The sequence below is a fragment of the Echinops telfairi genome, unplaced genomic scaffold (assembly GCF_000313985.2).
Source record: "Echinops telfairi isolate 266 unplaced genomic scaffold, ASM31398v2 ScPeMD7_28;HRSCAF=97, whole genome shotgun sequence".
Classification (NCBI taxonomy): Eukaryota; Metazoa; Chordata; class Mammalia; order Afrosoricida; family Tenrecidae; genus Echinops; species Echinops telfairi.
The window spans coordinates 2,477,506-2,484,011 of record NW_022103925.1 but is presented as its reverse complement, the minus strand read 5'-3'; the positions used below and the strand labels follow the sequence as shown (position 1 = coordinate 2,484,011).

Below are 6,506 nucleotides of genomic sequence, written 5' to 3'. Positions count from 1 at the left end.
AAGTTGTCAAAATGAAATGGTGCACATGAAGATCACTGAAATGGATGCTACTGGCCATTTTGATCAGACAATGATATGATCTACTACATTTGGAATTAAAAATTGAAGAGGAATGGCATCCCTTTCAATCATCAGGCAGAACATTGTGAAAAATACAACCCCTTCAGTGACACATTAATATCAGTATACCTACAAGGAATATCAGTTTATGTGACTGTTATTCATATTTATCTACCAAATATTAATACCAAAGATGAATAAATTGACGTTTTTGGTAGTTTGAAATTGATCAAACGCAATCAAGATGCACTGATAATTACTGGTGATTGGAATGTGAAAATTAGAAACAAAAAGGAAGGATCGGTAACTGGCACATATGGCCTTGGTGATAGATATGACACTGAAAATTACTTGATAGAATTTTATAAGACTAATGACTTATTCATTGCAAATATCCTTTCAATCGCATAAATGGTGACTAGACATGTGGACCTTGCCAGATGAAATGCACAAGAACCAAATCAACTACAAATGTAGAAAGAGACAACAAAGAAGCTTGACCGTATCAGCCAAAACAAGGTCAAAGGTCAACTCCAGAACAGACCATCAATTACTCATAATCAAGTTCAAGTTGAAGCCGAAGAAAATCAAAACAAGTACACAAGAACCAAAGGAAGACCTGGAGAACATCCCACCTGAATTTAGAGACCATCTCAAGAATAGACTTGATGCAGTGAACGCTGATGACAGAAGATGTGATGAGTTGTGGGATGACATCAAAAACATCATGCATGTGGTACTGGTATTGTGAGACATACTCAGACAAATGGATAAGAACAGAAAACCCAGAAATAAAAACAGTGGCATACAGACAACTGATCTTTGATAAGGGCCCAAAAAATATCAAATGGGAAGTGAAGGCTCTGATTCAACAAATGGTGCTGGCAAAACTAGATATCAACCTGCAGAAGAATGAAGCAAGATCCTTACCTCACTCCACACACAAGAACAAATTCAAGTTGGATCACAGACCTCGAGGTAAAGCCCCAAATTCTCAGGATCATCCATGAAAAAATTGGGACAAAGCTAAGAACCTTAGTGCAGGGAATACATGGGCTATTAGAATTAAGGAAGGACACACTCTCAGAGGAAGAGAAAATAGGTGGGTGGACATACTAAACATAAAACACTTGTGTACATCAAAAGATTTCAGAAAAAGAATAATAAGAGAGCCCACAAACTGGGAGAAGATATTTAGTAATGACATATTAGATGCAGGGCTCATTACTAAAATCTACAGAATCCTCATCCTCCAAGCCCACAAAAACAACAACAACAACAACAAACGAATAGCCCACTGAGGAGGTGGACAAAAGACTTGAACAGAAGATTCACAAAGGAGGAAACCCGAATAGCCAATACACATATGAAAAAATGTTCCAGCTCACTAGCCATCCAGGAATTGTACATTAAAACAACTATGAGATACCACCTACCACCCACAAAGATAGCCCATTGAAAAAAAACAAAAATAAGAAAGCAACAAATGTTGGAGGCGGTGTGGTGAGACAGGGACTCTAATTCACTGCTGGTGGTCTAGTAGATATGTACAGTCACTGTGGAAAGTGATTTGGCAATACCTAAAACAGTTGGAAACTAAGATACCGTATGACCCAGCAATTCCACTGATGGGCACATACCCAGAAGAATTACATCATAGACCATGACCATCTACCCTCCAATGTTCATTGCTGTGCAGTTCACTATTGCAAAAAATTGGAAATAGCCTACATTTTCATCGATAGAAAAATGGATTAAAAAACTCTGGTATATACACACAATTTATTACACAATTTGTATCCCTAAAAAATAGTGATGAAAATATGAAACACCTCATCTAGTGAAAAGAACTGGAAGATATTATGCTGAATGAAGTTAGCCAAGCAACAAAGGTCAAGTACAATATGAGTCCACTGAGGTAAGTCCAAACAGCCAAACGGGCCTGTGGGGAAATGCACAGAACACACAATTCCTGGGCTGAGGACCAAATATTCTGGCATGAGCCAGATCAATCCTAATGATACATATGTCAGTAAACAAAAATAAATAAAATAAACAAATTTTTAAAAAACAAAGATGCAGATAGCACCTGTATTGCAAGACATCTTCCTCACCCCTCTCATATGCCTCTAAAGCCCACAGAGGGGTGGGGGAAGAAAAATAACAGCAATGTGGGACCACGGCACTAACCCACCCAAGGAGAGGGTATTGTCCAAAGATGGACTTTGGGCCGCTACTAAAATCCCTTTCTACAGGAAAGGGAGACCCAGAGCAGACTTCATTTCGGTGTGTCAATCCCTGAGGGTGGTGTTCCTGCTCGGAACAGCTTGCTCCCAGAGATGACTGCAGGGCTGGCCTCAGCTCTCAGCGTGCTGTCTTCTCCCTGGATGACAGTGCTATAGAGGACAGCCGTGAAGATCCCGTTCCGGGAGACCAGCTGGTCTGACGCACACACGTGGAGGCAAACCAACAGAAGCCTGCAACAGACCAACAATGGGCACGAAGCCCCCCAAGCAATCCTGATGATAGACTTCTGACTCTGGGGCAGCACTTGGCACCTCACCCAAACTGGTTGGGGGTTACCCATGAGGGAACCACACTGACATTGTAAAGGTGAAAGGGGGTTGTAGAGAGGTGAGGGTGGGGGCAGCACTAGGCCACTGCATCCCTGACTGCTGGAAGAGCAATAGGGACCTGTAGGATGTGCTCCTTTCGGACATGAAGGCTGAGGACTAACAGGATATAAGTGCTGTTAGGTAAGCGGTCCTGGGATATGGAACCCTGAAAGAAAAGGGGATCAGGCTGAGGGATTATAACAGGCCCTGCTCGCTATTTAACACAGAGATAATCATCTACTCTGGGTCACAGGATACCAGTCAGTCTTGGAACTATTTATATGGTCTTAACACAGAGATAATCATCTACTCTGAGTTACAGGATACCAGTCAGTCTTGGAACTATTTATATGGTCTTTCTCTCTTTTTGGTGTCTAGCTATATAAGATAGGCAGGATAACCAACCCCATGGAGACAGCTATGGGACCAATGGCATGGGAGGGGAGTAGGGGTGGTGGGGGCAGGCAGGGGTAAGTAGTGAGCCAATAATGACAGGGACAGGGGAATAGTAAGGGTTATAAAATTGACAGTGAGGAAGATGTAGTGTTCCTGGTCGGGTTTGATCAATCAAAGAGTCTGAGAGAAATTACTGAGAGCTGAACAATGAGTAAGCATGATAGTGGGACAGGAGGGGAAAAAAGAAAAAGAGGAAAGAAGAAGAAAGCAAAAAATTTATATATATATATACATATACATATAAATACAGGTGTATTTGTCTATACATGTACACATATGTAAATACAATAAGGAAGCAGATGGACTTTGGGCCACTACTAAAATCTCACCTCAGTACAAGAACAATTTGTTCTAACAATGTGGCATTGTATGATACTAACCTTCCCCACACGATCACTGAAGACAAAATGGGTGCATAAACAAATGTAGTGAAGAAAACTGATGGTACCTAGTTATTAAAAAATATAGCATCTGGGGTTTTAAAGGTTTATAGTCAAATGGGTGGCCATCAACCAGGGAAGCAACAAAGCCCACATGGAAGAAGCACACCAGCCAGTGTGATCATGAAGTGTCAATGGAAATAGGTATCAGAAGTTCAAAAGCAAGCAATCAAATTAATGTGAAGGAACCTGGACAAGTGGAGACCCAAAGTCCACTTGCAAGTCAATTAGACAGGTCCTCACAGAGGGACCACATGGCACGGGGCATGAGGAATTCAGGGTGTGGTACAACACTGATGAAACACATAACTATCCTCTAGTAACTAGTGGTTCTCAACCTTCCTAATGCTGCGGCCCTCTAATACAGTTCATCATGTTGTGGCGACCCCATATGTGGGCGTATCTGCATGTGGGCGGACCTGCATGGAGATGGATAGAGGAGCGATGTCTCAGTTCCTAAGACCATCGGAAATATGATCTTAGGTGACTCCTGTGAAAGTGTAGTTTGACCCCCAAAGGGGTGGAGACCCACAGGTTGAGAACCGCTGTTCTAGTTCTTTAATATTTCCTCCCCTTACTATTAAGGCTTAGGTTTTACCTCATTAAAACTGTTAGACCTACATATGTTCATATGTATAATTAAGTCTGTTGTGTGCAGGAATGCCAGGATGGATGACCCTTCAGGAACAGCAACAGGAGTAATGATTCCCTGAATATACAGGAAAGGCGGAGGGGTGGGGGAACGGGGAAACTCATAGCAATGATGACTGTATAACCCCACTAGAGGGGAGCACATTACACAATTGTAGGCGAATGGATATATTGGATGGGGTAAGCTACGGATATATATGTTTTTATATATATAAATAAAAACAACAAGGGTTCCTGGGGGGAAGGAAGGGAGGCAATAAAGGGGAGCTGATATCAAAGAATTCAAGAAGAAAGTAAATGTTTTGGAACTGATTATAGTAGCAACTGTACAAATATGCATGATCTATTTGAATTATGGGATGTTATGACACCTGTAAGAGCTCCCAATAAAATGAACAACAAAACAAAACAGAACATCCATGCATAAATAAAGCAAAAAAATCATTAGGAAAACAAGAAAAGACCAAAGTGGATATCAGAAGAGACTCTGAAACTTGCTCTTGAATGTAGAGTCGCTAAAGTGAATGGATGAAACAATAAAGTTCAAGAGCTGAACAAAAGATTTCAAAGGGTAGCTTAAGAAAACAAGGTGGCACCATGGGTTAAGCACTGAACTGCCAACTGAAAGAAAGCTCAGTGTTTCAACCAGCTGCTCCTTGGGAGAAGGGTGTGCAGTCTGCTTTTGTGAAGGTTTTCAGCCTCAGAAACCCGATGTAGCAGCTCCACTCTGTCCTCTGGGGTCACTGTGCATTGGCATCCACTAAACAATGGGTTTGGTTTTGAGGCTTTGTTATCCCACACTCAGCACAGCAGCTGCCATCAGGGTAGTTACTTGGTGGAGTGTGAGGTAGATCACTTGTTATCCTCCATACAACTTATATAAATATTATAATGAAGAATCAAATGGAGATATGATAGATAATGCCCCCTCCCCTGAATCCTTCGATTTTTTATTTTTCCCAAGGTAGACGTCTTTTTTAAAATGCAGATATTGTTTAATAATTATGCTAAACTATTGTTTGGTTTTAAAGACTTCAGAGAATAGTTTAGGTTTAAAGTTTTTTTTTCTTCATTTTATTGGGGGCTCATACAGCTCTTATCACAATCCACATAAATCCATTGTGTCAAGCACATTTGTACATTTGTTGCCATCATCAATTTCAAAACATTTTCTTTCTACTTGAGCCCTTGGATCAGTTCATTTTTCCCGCCCTCCCTCATGAACCCTTGATAATTTAAAATTATTTTTTTCATGTCTTACACTAACCCATGTCTCCCTTCACCCACTTTTCTGTTGTCTGTCCCCCAGGGAGGGAGTTATATGCAGAACATTGTGTTCAGTTTCCCCTTTCTCCCCCTTACCCTCCTGCTCTGAATCCTTTTAAACCTTATGGACAGCACTAAGTTCTATTCCTCTTGGTTTGCCATATTGCTTTTTATTTACTATCTTGGCTATAAGGAAACAAGTTTAGAATCTTTCACTTGGCCTTATTCATTATAATGGCTCTTATGCTACAGGCCAAGAACAGATATCTGGGTGTGCTACCAACAAACCATGCTGATTCCAATAACATAGTTATTTGAAAATTGCTACCAAGTGAGTTCATGAACCCAAGAGACCCACTAGGAGTCTGATCTGAAGTCACTCTTTATTTACTGATCTCTTATGCCATCCCTCTAACAAAGGTCCCTTATTTGGCACTTCAAAGGTCTGGGTACTGCTGTTATATTGGATCGTGTGCCCAACTGATCTTAAAATGTTTAATTAAAAAATGTTTAATTATTTCTGTGTATAAATTCCAGGGTAAATGGCCACACTTTGGGAGGGACCAAAGGAAGAATTATTGATATACCAGTCATGGTACTGCCTGGTCCTTCCTTCTGGGGACCTGGTCTCTCTTTCAGGCAACCAGTTCCAGGTCTGAAATGACTCTTAACAATTGTTCCTAATCTTCTTCTAATAGTTGAGCACTACCACCTGGCCTCTATTCCAGGATGCTATCAAACCTGATCGTCCCCACCCCATTACCAGAGAGCATCTTCTACCATCAGCCCTGGCCTCGAGTTTCTCAGTGACATTGGTACCACTTGCACAAGAGCAGTCATTAATGTTTGGTAAAGGATGTATCTTCTGGGCCTTCCTGCTGACCATTGGCAGCAGCTGAGCGTTCCAGCCTTACATAATAAACTATAGTGTAGCTGATCTTTTTTTTTTTTTTAACATTTTATTAGGGGCTCATACAACTGTTATCGCAATCCATACACACATCAATTGTGTAAAGCG

The 6,506-nt window shown here is 41.0% G+C and overlaps 1 protein-coding gene across 1 annotated transcript in view; it reads right to left on the bottom strand.

Moving 5' to 3' along the window:
• POLN (DNA polymerase nu) overlaps positions 1-6,506 on the bottom strand; it is a 200,207-nt gene that overhangs the window by 181,699 nt on the left and 12,002 nt on the right. The gene's annotated exons all lie outside the window — the stretch shown is intronic.